Source organism: Megalobrama amblycephala, linkage group LG19, assembly GCF_018812025.1.
Source record: "Megalobrama amblycephala isolate DHTTF-2021 linkage group LG19, ASM1881202v1, whole genome shotgun sequence".
NCBI lineage: Eukaryota > Metazoa > Chordata > Actinopteri > Cypriniformes > Xenocyprididae > Megalobrama > Megalobrama amblycephala.
Genome location: NC_063062.1, coordinates 39,404,621 through 39,417,415, shown reverse-complemented (window position 1 = coordinate 39,417,415; position 12,795 = coordinate 39,404,621).

Sequence of the window (12,795 nt, the reverse complement as noted above, 5' to 3'; positions counted from 1 at the left end):
CATCAGCCAATCGTTTACGCGATCACCTCTGGCTTGTCAATCACTGCCATTGTGAGAGACGTGCGCGGATTGGCCCTCTGGCTTGTCAATCACTGCCATGACGTTCCTCGTGAGAGACGCGCGGCTGCGCGCTCTAGTAACTTTCATGCGCCGCATGCAATGTTTTTGTCAGGAGACAGGAGTAACAACTGCAGATTATGAGGTGAGTCCGACATAATGAATCCACTAAGTGTGTGCGCGGCTTAACGATTGTAAGGCCGATTATACGTAAGACATAATGTAAATTGATACTTATGACTGATCGCGCTCAAACGCGTCCAGTCAGAGCCAGTTGCGTTCAGTCTGCGATTACAGTCGGTGTTCAAATTCCATGTGAAAGTATATGAATCTGCTTCAGGAGCAGGAAACTATCGCTGTATGTTGAGCACAGTCAGAATGTTTTAGCTAGTCGTAAAATGTGTATCATTTCAAACGCTCATTTCAAAAACTCAGTCGACGAAAACATCCTCTATACCACCTTTAAGCATGTGTCTATAGTGTTCAAGCAACGGGCAAAAACTGTAAGGTGGTCAAGCTGGTTCAAGATGGACAAGTGCAAAGGCCAACTACCTAAACCTAGCTTGTACCAACTGTAAACCATCTAATATATACCAAACACCACCTTTGCGCCGATTTTCCAGCAGAGTTTACTGTGTTTGCAGTCTATACAAAACTACTGATTTCTTATTCTGACAGTGATGGGAAACCAATATAGTGACTGTCATAACATCAACTAAAGGATGTTATTAGAGAGAACTATGGAAATTCAAGTCATAATAAACAATTTACATGTGTGCTCACCAGCACACATGTCATTAGTGTCCTGTGTGGATCGGTCTGCTGGCTGTCAGACTGGACAGAGTAAAGGTGTGTGTTTGTGTGTGTTTGATGCAGCTGGGTTTAATGGAAGCTGACAGGTTTGCACAACATCTACAGAAGCCAGGCCATGTGACGGTGGCATGTTGGCTGTGTCATAAAAGAGAATTCAATGCTTGGATATTTTCCTGTTTTCTGTTTAATTCTGAGCTTCTGGACTTTCAAACACACACTCACACACTTCTGGCTCTAACATCACTGGCTTCTCTGTCAGTTTTCAACTTCTCTGTATAGTTCAAAGATGATTCTGAGTATGAAGAGGATAGGAGGAGATAAAAGCAGTGTATAAAGATTAGCTTAAAATAGCATGCAGGATTTGGTGTGTCTTTTCTCTTTAAAAGAGGGCCTTTGTCTTCTTTTAGAGGGATACGGAATGCACACCACTGCCCGCTGTGGACTGACACTGCGGTGGAGCAATTAAGAGCACTCTAATGACTCTTAAGAAGTCTAACAAGGCTTAACGAAGGCCAAGGTTTGGGCCCCTGCTGCAGAGCTTGTTAAAACAGGCCTGTGTGGGCAGTCAAGCAGTCAGCAAATGAGCAAACACAATAATCAGTTAATCAATCCAACAAAAAACTACACTGTACACACTAAAGAGACTGTAGAGAACAAAAAAAGAGGCAGAAACTGCCTGAATGTGTGCAAGAAAACTTACAAGATGGCGGACAAGAGAAATGAGAGAAATTACATCACTGACCCTAAAATTTACATAAACCATGCCCCCGAGAACACACAACAAAGGGGGTGAGGCCATGTTGTGCTGCTTTAGACAAGAGAAAGAGTTGTTGTAGTAGAGTGTTGTTGGCATTGCGTCATTTTTCACCGGACTGCTTCACAAACGAGGGTCAATTCAACACTGGATTTGCACAAAAGTTGACGGCACATGCTAGTCGATGAGTTGAATCAACTCCACAGCAACTACATAAATTTATTCACTAACCATTCAGAAACATCCTAAAAGTTCTTTTTGAGTCTCTCCATCAGTGTCGACTCCGGTTTGAACAATGTAAGGCTGAACACCGTTACTGACAATCCTCATTTTGGCTGCGTGAGATTCTCCAGCTTTGTTGTTGTTGAGCAACCGAAGCGTGAGCTGTTAAAGCTCCGCCCTCTGCAGCTCATTTGCATTTAAAGGGACACACAAAAATTAGGGGCAAATTTCACATGCTATAATAAATGATCTGTGGGGTATTTTGAGCTGAACCTTCACAGACACATTTTGGGGACACCTGAGACCCCTTGGAGAATGGGAGCTCTTGTGCATCTACTGTTTTCAGCACTGTGAAAATAAAAATCTGACACTTTTCAACCAAACAGAAGAACTCATCAGTTAATGCCGATAATAAAAATATATATTTTATATTGTTTATTTTGACAGGGGCTGGCACTTTTCTTTTGACCATGGTGAGAAAGAAAGAACTTCCCCCTCTTCTTCGGCCTTGGCCTTGCAAAAATGGTTCTTCAAAGCCAAACGTGCCATGGATATATATGAATCAAGAAGAGCTGTATAACATGAAAGGGAAGCAACATTAGAAGCAAGAGCTGGTTAAAGGGTTGTGGGAGGCTAAGAAAGCACAATGATGCTCACATTTACTTGTGGCAAAAAAGTAAATCAAAAAGAAATGGAGGAAGATCAAAATCAAAGGAGTCAACATCAAGTAATCTGAGGTCATGAGATGAGCGAGAGGGCTGTAGCTCAGATGAAGTGTTTTTCTGATAGAGAATCCTCAGGTTCCATGGTTTGGGTTAATGAAAGTCAAGAGCTTAATAATTAAAGTCTAGAGAGACTAAAGAGGTTCATAGCCAATTAAAAATAAACAAGAAAAATGAGCAGAATTTGTTTTTCTTCAGAAACTTCAGAAGACGAAATGTAGCACACAAGTTATATTGACCGTTTTTTACGTAGTTTTTGTGATTGTTTTAGTGTTTGTATTCTTGTTTTGCTGTTCAAAGGTCAAGGATTTTTCAAATATTATATGTCTCGAGCTAAGAAAGGTCATGCTACAGTAGCCTAAGACACACAAACGTACACATACACTGACACATGATCATTATAATAAGAGAGAAAGCCTCCTTTGCAAAATGTAACATTTTTTATTTTATTTTGTGTTTTTTTTTCATCATCACAAACTAAATAAGTACACCCTTCCTCTATCATAACACAAGCTATCTATCATAACATCTCACCCAATAACTGTCTGCTGCTCTTGTGACCAAACACCTTTGCCACAGTGCAAATGCTTGAGATGATGGAACATGTGTGTAACACACACACACACACACACACACACACACACACAAGCATGTCGCTTCCGCTGACAGAATACACCTGCTGTTTGTCCTGTGAGTCACACAGGAACAAGAATTTATGGAACAGGTCTCCCCTGTCCCATCTGCCTCTCTGGAGGACTGCTGTGTGGATCAAAATTGCATTAACACCTCTACTTACTGTCCCTCTCCCTCCTCCTGTGTTCAGAATAGCTTTTGGCCATACTACTTGTACCATGTGACACTAATTATATTGTAGCTACACTTACTGGGGTTAGTTTTGCAATACTTTAAGCACACTGCTATTTTATGATACCAGAAGTTGATATACATTTTTATATTAAGCAGTATGCAACAGAGTGCACTGCTCGGAAGCAACATCAGCGGATTTTAATGTTTTTAGATAATAATTGGACACCACTTGCCGAATTAAACACATATCATGTTGAGGTCACAATGAGGTAACGTACAACTGTTTTAAATGTTAATCATTGCATAATGTGTTCAGTTACATTCTATAAAAAATATACACTATGGTTTACAATATACTAATGCAAAAAGCCATGTGAGGCAGTGTCAAAAATGAATTTTACCATGGTATAAGGATTTAAATATTTCTAATTTATAGAAACACAGCTTCCCTTACTGAAGTAAAATCACTGTAACGCAAACACGTCAAAATATTATCACAACATATAAATAATTCCTGCCCAAAGCATGTGGAAATAAATGGGTTTAAGCTTAGTTTGAGTTGCGTTAGTAGTGTGTTGAAACTCGTGGTTGTGGTAAGGGGCGTGACATTTCCCAAACACACATAAAGCGGTTGATCAGTCACAACACACTGATCCAGCCGACCAATCAGAACACACTGCGCTTTTCGGAGGGAGGGGCTTCATAGAGACAGGAACTAAACAGAGCGTTACTGACAGACTGCCGAGAGGAACTGCAACAATGCAAAATATGTGAAAAATTGTCTTTGTGTTTTTTTTTTTTTTTTTTTGAACATTCATGAAAACCTGTTCTAGTAATGTCACGATTGTGGACTTCTGTTTTGTTATTCTGTTCTGTTAGTTCCTACCGACTCCGTTTAGTTCCGGTTTCATTGGTTTCTGAATATCTCCTCGTTTGTTTCTATAGTTACATATAATCCTCACCTGTCAGTCATTATGTCTGTCTTGTATTTATACTCCCTGTTTCATTCCTCTGAGTATTTGTTATTCTGAATAAAGACTTTGTTTATGAACTCTAGTGTCATGTGTTCTGCAGACCACCGTTACAGAAGAACTGACCAAAAAAAAATTTTATCATGGAGGCTCATCACCTGCAAGAACATGGCACTGGTGGTGGAGGATACAGCCGGGGTGACTCTCCGGGTAGCAAAGCAGAAGAGGGGCCCATGCCAGAACCAGCTGCATGGGTCTTCGCCGAGGTGAAGCAATCTGCCCAGTCCATTTCAGAGGCAGGAGCGGACCACTGTCTAATAGATCTGTGGTCCACGGATCCAGTTCCCTCCCGAGTACCCACCCTCGAGTCTTCGCCTTCCATTCTGGTTCCATCTGGCCATCTGGATGTTCCAGTTCTGTCCGGAAATCTTCCTCCTCTGATATCCCTGCCTGACTTCCTGGTCCCATCTCCTCCGCTGGTTTTGTCCAATTCCCTGGATCCGCTGGAGCCACTGGTGTCGTTGTGCTCCTCGGCTCTGCTCCCGCCACTTGCTCCACGCGGCTCTTGGGCTCCACCTCGGGCCTCCCATCTACCAGCCCGACTTGAGGTTAAGCCCCCGGCTTCACATCAGGCCTCCAGGCCCTTGTCTCCACCTCGACCTGTCAGCCCGTCGGCTCCACATCGGCTCTGCATTCCTTCGACTCCTATGTGGTCCGCCAGCCCTGGGACTCCTCTGGGCTCCCTCATCCATCTGGATCAGCCTCAGTCAGTCATCGCTCTACCTCCACCGTGGACTTCCGGGTCTCTGGCTGTGCCTCGACTCTCCACTCCTTCGTCTCCACCAGGCTTCTCCTTCCCTCCGGCTTCCCCGTCATCCTCGCTCCCTCCATCGTAACCCCGGTCTGCCGAGCCCCCATCTCCGCCTTAGTCCCATAAGCCAGCAGCTCCACCTTGGACTTCCAGGCTGGAGATGTTGCCCTGGTCCGTTGACCTCTCTGCTCCACCAGATATCGCATACACCCTGGTTCCGCCCTCACGGTTGTGGACTTCTGTTTTGTTATTCTGTTCTGTTAGTTCCTATTTTGCCTACTCCGTTTGGTTCCCGTTTCATTGGTTTCTGATTATCTCCTTGTTTGTTTCTATAGTTCTATAGTTCACCTGTCAGTCATTGTGTTTGTCTTGTATTTATACTCCCTGTTTCGTTCACTATTACAAGTAGAGCCCGAAAACAAAATCAAGACTTTGAAAAGGGGCATAATAGATCCCCTTTAAGGAGATATAAACACAGCAGCTTACGTTTACAGCCAATCTGACCATCTCTGAAGAGTTGAGATCAATAATTCAATCTTCAAATCTTTCACATCTCTGAAACTGAAAAACAACACACAGAGAAGCATATAGTGGATCACTTTAGAGCTGAATTCAACACGCACACATTGGGCTCTGCAATCAAGCAGACAGTAGATACACATATTCCTTTTATGTGTCAGATCCAAGTAAACAAAGTGCACACACTTGCATACACAACATAAATTATTTAATATGTGGCTGTGGATTTTCAGAGGATAACGAAACCGATATCCACAGATAAATGCCAGAGAAATGCTGCTCTTTTCCTTGACAGCTTCTCTCTTTCAAAATGTATCTCCAGCCTCATGGTTTTTTTTTCTTCTTAGGTTTGAGGATGGAGGTATCGTGTCTCAGCTGTTAAAGTGTCCGATTGATTTTTGCAGGAAGAATCGTTTTCTCATGTCAAGATTTTCGTTCACCTTAGATTTCAGAAAAGTGGCACTAGAAAAAAAGCCTATGTATCTTCAGACGCTGTTGTGCTAAAGTGTTTCTTTGAAAAATGAAAAATGAGCAATAGATGGGATGTGTGTGTGTGTGCTATATTTCACTCCTTGAACATGTTCCATCATGTAATACGTCTGTGAACATAAGTAATTGCTCTTTGCGCGTTGCTATGCTGTCAGCTCTAATAATCCCTGTGGTATCACTGTTATTCAGACTGAGAGTAATTGTAATCATTAATGAGTTCATTACATGGGGTCACTTCTGCAGAGCACATTGTCTTTTTGCTGTGGTGAATGATCAAACAAAACAAGCCTGCTCTTTAAATGAAACACACACACACTAACACACATCGGCTGAGAGCTGCTGCTCTTCTCCCAGCAGATTCTTCTTATCTATGTTCATGAATGTCTCTTTCCTCAAATCTCCTCTCTTTCTATCCGTACTCCTGATGCTGTTGTGCGTGCCTCGGTTATAATTAGAAGTGCTTGGCAAGACTCTTTTCTAAACCTCTAACCCTAAGTACTGAGCTTGTTGAGGAGACGAGCAGTATTAGTGATCTGATTTAAATATTTAACTTGGCAGATGATAAAAAGGGTTGGAAAATACACCGTAAATCTGGAGATCAGAAACTTGCAGGTGGGCAACCATTCATGGCAAAGACGTTGCATAGTAACACCCTGACAACGACCCACAACATACTAGCATCCTTGACAGCTGCATAACAATGACCTGGGAACCTTAGCAACTCCATAGCAATGCACTAGCAACCCCCACATTATCCTAGCAAGCTTAAAAACTACATAGCAACGCCCCTAGCAATGACCCACAACATCACAAGCATTCTTAGAAACTCTATAGCAACATCCTGATGCGTAACACCTGTGATAAGTCATGGGCAGCACCAACAACAAGTTTCTGTGCACGTGTGTGCACGGTCTAAAAAATGTCAAAAAAAAGTCTGGGTTAAAAACAACCCAAGTTGGGTTGAAAATAGACAAACCCAGTGAATGGGTTAAATGTTTGCCCAACATGATGGGTAGTTTTATTTAACTCAACTATTGTTTTAAAATTACTGTATTTCTTGCTTAAAATGAACTCAAAGTATGTTGGAAATTAACATTTATGAATATGTTTAATAAATGAACATGTATTAATACGTTTAATGAATAATAATTAAACAATAAACATTTATTAAATTGTTTATTAATAAATGTTCACCTTTTGATTATTATTGTTGCCTCTAGTAATTATGTGTCTGATTTTTAACTTCCAACCTATTTTGGGTTCATTTTAAGCCAGCCATATAGTCATTTTTAAACAATAGTTGGGTTAAATAAAACTACCCAGCACGTTGAGCAAACATTTAACCCAACCGCTGGTTTAAACCACCTTGTCCTTGTGGGAACATTTATGGTCCCCATGAGGAAAACGGCTTCTACAGTGATGTTTTTTTTTTTTTTTTTAATGTAAAAATGCATAGTTTTCTGTGATGGGTTGGTTATGGCATAGAATATACAGTTTGCACAGTATAAAAATCTTTAAGTCAATGGAATGTCCCCATAAAACATGAAAACCCAGCGTGTGCGTGTGTGTGTGTAATGAGTGCAAGACCTGGGGAGGTGAGATAAATTGTGTTGGTAATGCTGCGTGATGCCATTCAGCTCCATGCCTTGGGCAGTCAGGAAGAGAATGTGAAAAAATATTATCATTATCATTTCATTGCAAATTGTTTTAGAACGTATTGCAACAGCCCCTGTGGAGAATATGACTGCACTGAATTGAATTAACGCTGAAGAACCTCTGGACAGAGTGAAAAGATGCTCTTGTGAGAGCTGAGCATGTTGTATGTCTTTAGTTTTGTGACATTATGCACCTGTAAGTTGTGTTATGCTTTACACCACATTCGGCAGATTTGGCTGGTTATCTGCACTTCACTAGAGTGTGAACAGTAAAATCAATATTTCACTCGTCTTTCCGTCAGCTTAAGATGGATAGAGGCACTTTGGGCTTCAAGTGCACACATATTCGCGCACACACACAGAGAAGCCAGTGTTTCCGAGAAGCCAGCGCTTCAAGTAGCTGGCTAATGGATTACACACTGTGCCTCTATAACTGGACTTTAATGAATGATAGATATTATCGCTCTCCATTTCTGTCCATCATACTTTCTGTTTGTCTTCCCTTCAGTTAAACACTGTTGCTGTTGACTCAGGTGTTCAAAGGAGAGCAACGCATTAAATCAAAACTGTGCTAGATCTGTCTTAACCATTTCATAATTACCCAGAGTGCTGTTCAGGATGATACAGTTTGAAGATAATAAGGGTGTTTCAATCAGCTCACTAGTTCAGTAGTAGTTCGCTATCCGGTGAGTCAGACATTTTCGACCTGTCTCATTGTCAAAATCGTCACACTGCACTGAGAGATTCACTCCCTAGAAATTCCCAGTGTCGGCTGCTCACTATATTTTTTCTTTTTCCCAAAATCAACATCACATTTTATTTTTTTATTTGATATGGCTTACAACCTGTGATTTAAGTCTGACTTATTCTGTGCTTTGTTGTTTACTCTTTGTCTGAATTTTATTTAATGTTTGTTATTTATTTCTGTACAACACATTGGTCAACGGTAGTTGTCTTTAATTGTGCTTGATAAATAAATAGAAATTGAAAATACTATAATATCTTGCTAACTCATCAGAAGAAGTGTAAATATATGACCAAGCCTTATTTTATGTCTTTAAGAAATGTGTAGGTTTTCAAATATTATATTTTGAATAATTAAGGAGTATAATAAGGGGTGAGTGCAAATGTAAATATATAATGAACCCTTATTATCTGTATTTAAAGGAAATGAAGTTGGTGAAGATAGCTTAGTGGGCAGCGCTGACATATATAGCGATGTTGTGCTTCGGGTGACCAGAGTTCGAGTCCTAGCTTGCGGAACTTTCCCGATCCCGTCCCCCTCTCTCTCTCTCTCACCAAAGTAGATCAAAGATCAAAATATTGTTTTAAAGGGATAGTTCACCCAAAAATGAAAATTCTGTCATTAATTGCTCACCCTCATATCGTTCCACACCCGTAAGACCTTCGTTCATCTTCTGAACACAAATAAAGATATCTTTGATGAGATCCGATGGCTCAGTGAGGCCTGCATTGACAGCAAGTTCATTTAGACTTTCAAGAGCCCAGAAAGATACTAAAGACATATTTAAAACAGTTCATGTGACTACAGTGGTTCAACCTTAATGTTATGAAGTGACAAGAATACTTTTTGTGTGCCAAAAAAACAAAATATCTAGTAAAGGGCGATTTCAAAACACTGCTTCATGAAGCTTCAAAGCTTTACACATCTTTTGTTTCATGTAGCAGTGTTTAGAAATCACCCTTTACTAGATATTGTTGAATAAAGTACAAACCCGATTCCAAAAAAGTTGGGACACTGTACAAATTGTGAATAAAAACAGAATGCAATGATGTTCAAGTTTCATTTTATTCAGAATACAACATAGATGACATATCAAATGTTTAAACTGAGAAAATGTATCATTTGAAGGGAAAATTAGTTGATTTTAAATTTCATGGCATCAACACATCTCAAAAAAGTTGGGACAAGGCCATGTTTACCACTGTGTGGCATCCCCTCTTCTTTTTATAACAGTCTGCAAACGTCTGGGGACTGAGGAGACAAGTTGCTCAAGTTTAGGAATAGGAATGTTGTCCCATTCTTGTCTAATCCAGGCTTCTAGTTGCTCAACTATCTTAGGTCTTCTTTAATCGCATCTTCCTCTTTATGATGCGCCAAATGTTTTCTATGGGTGAAAGATCTGGACTGCAGGCTGGCCATTTCAGTACCCGGATCCTTCTTCTACGCAGCCATGATGTTGTAATTGATGCAGTATGTGGTCTGGCATTGTCATGTTGGAAAATGCAAGGTCTTCCCTGAAAGAGACGACGTCTGGATGGGAGCATATGTTGTTCTAGAACTTGGATATACCTTTCAGCATTGATGGTGCCTTTCCAGATGTGTAAGCTGCCCATGCCACACGCACTCATGCAACCCCATACCATCAGAGATGCAGGCTTCTGAACTGAGCGCTGATAACAACTTGGGTTGTCATTGCCCTCTTTAGTCCGGATGACATGGCGTCCCAGTTTTCCAAAAAGAACTTCAAATTTTGATTCGTCTGACCACAGAACAGTTTTCCACTTTGCCACAGTCCATTTTAAATGAGCCTTGGCCCAGAGAAAACGCCTGCGCTTCTGGATCATGTTTAGATATGGCTTCTTTTTTGACCTATAGAGTTTTAGCCGGCAACGGCGAATGGCACGGTGGATTGTGTTCACCGACAATGTTTTCTGGAAGTATTCCTGAGTCCATGTTGTGATTTCCATTACAGTAGCATTCCTGTATGTGATGCAGTGCCGTCTAAGGGCCTGAAGATCATGGGCATCCAGTATGGTTTTCCGGCCTTGACCCTTACGCACAGAGATTGTTCCAGATTCTCTGAAACTTTGGATGATATTATGCACTGTAGATGATGATAACTTCAAACTCTTTGCAATTTTTCTCTGAGAAACTCCTTTCTGATATTGCTCCACTATTGTTGGCCGCAGCATTGGAGGAATTGGTGATCCTCTGCCCTTCTTGACTTCTGAGAGACACTGCCACTCTGAGAGGCTCTTTTTATACCCAATCATGTTGCCAATTGACCCTATAAGTTGCAAATTGGTCCTCTAGCTGTTCCTTATATGTACATTTAACTTTTCCGGCCTCTTATTGCTACCTGTCCCAACTTTTTTGGAATGTGTAGCTCTCATGAAATCCAAAATGAGCCAATATTTGGCATGACATTTCAAAATATCTCACTTTCAACATTTGATATGTTATCTATATTCTATTGTGAATAAAATATAAGTTTATGAGATTTGTAAATTATTGCATTCCTTTTTTATTCACAATTTGTACAGTGTCCCAACTTTTTTGGAATCGGGTTTCTAATTATTTAGTTTTTATGGCGCACAAAAAGCAGTAAAAAGCAGGACAAATATGTATTTCACAATGCCAACATATATTTAATGCTATACAGCAATTTTGTTTATATCAGTTAAATTTTATGACCTGATGATGTATGTCCTCATAATTGTGTCAGGAAAGTGAGTCATCAGTGTCCCAATGTTTAGTGGATCAAGGCCATTGCTTGTGCCTGCATCTGTGTTCACAATATACTGATTGCTGAAGTAGGGAAACGGGATTGAGACACTACCCAAGAGTAGAGAGTCAACTATGACTATGAAAAACAGAAAGCACTATTATTAAATCATCCTGCTTATCGAACTGGTTTACAGGCACATTAAAGTGTGATACAGGACCAGTGATGTGCTTTTAGGCTGAGGGAGAGAGAGAATGTAATTGCTTGTTTTATGTGGCGGTAAAATACACATAAATTTTAGCGCACACACAAATTGGGGGCGTTTGTAAAGGTATGTGTTTTGTGCTGTATTTGGGATGAATCCATTCTCACTATGCTGTAAAGCAGCAGTCCAGCACCTGTCGCTTGACGCCCAGGGAAAGCACAGCGCTTAGCAGGAACTGAAGAGACAGGGTGCCATCTGTTTCACATGCACAAACACTCTCTCACATCCAGACTCACCAGTTCACACATACAGTACGCATACCAGAGACTTCTCTTCATGAGAGATGACCCCATACAGTGCTGCAGTAGTGACGTCAAAACCCTGAAAACTAATTCTCCACTGGTTCCCTCTAGATTTTCCTGTGGGTTTTTCAATTTCTGAGTAAAATAAGGTCTGTGTTAAACATAACTTGATTATACTTGTAAGTTTTGTTCTACAGCATAAACAGCACATACCCCAAACATTCTTATAGTTACTAATTAGAAACATACGTTTTTTTAAAATAAACATAACAGCTTCAAAAGTTGCGTTTTCGATATAGGTGTGTGTAATTTATGTTCAACTTACTGTATGTTTAGCACACACCTTATTTTACTCATAAATTGAAAATGCCCATTATAAAAACCCATAGGAATATCACAAAGGAACCAGTGGAGAATTAGTCTTCTGGCTTTTAACGTCACACCTGCAGCACTCTATTATACTGGACAATTTTGAGGAGTTTAAGCGTATAATCGTGGATTAGTAGAATCTCCTTGGAAAAATAGATCTACTTTCCTTCTTCCACTCTTTCCTTTTTACCTGCAGTGGCCTGTAAAAAGTATTTGTACGCTTGAATGTCAAAATAAATAGATTACATAACAAAATATCAAAACAAGTGGCATTTATTTTAAAGGAATATCATGTATGCAGCTCACATTTCAAGCAAAACATTTCATAAAGAGAAGAACATGTTAAAGGATTAGTTCACTTCAGAATTAAAATTTCCTGATAATTTACTCATCTCCATGTCATCCAAGATGTTTATGTCTTTCTTTCTTCAGTCGAAAAGAAATTAAGGTTTTTGAGGAAAACATTCCAGGATATTTCCCCATATAGTGGACTTCAACAGGGTTCAACGGGTTGAAGGTCCAAATGTCAGTTTCAGTGCAGCTTCAAAGGGTTCTACTCGATCCCAGACAAGGAATAAGGATCTTGTCTAGAGAAATGAATACGTTCATTCTGTATATTATGTATTATC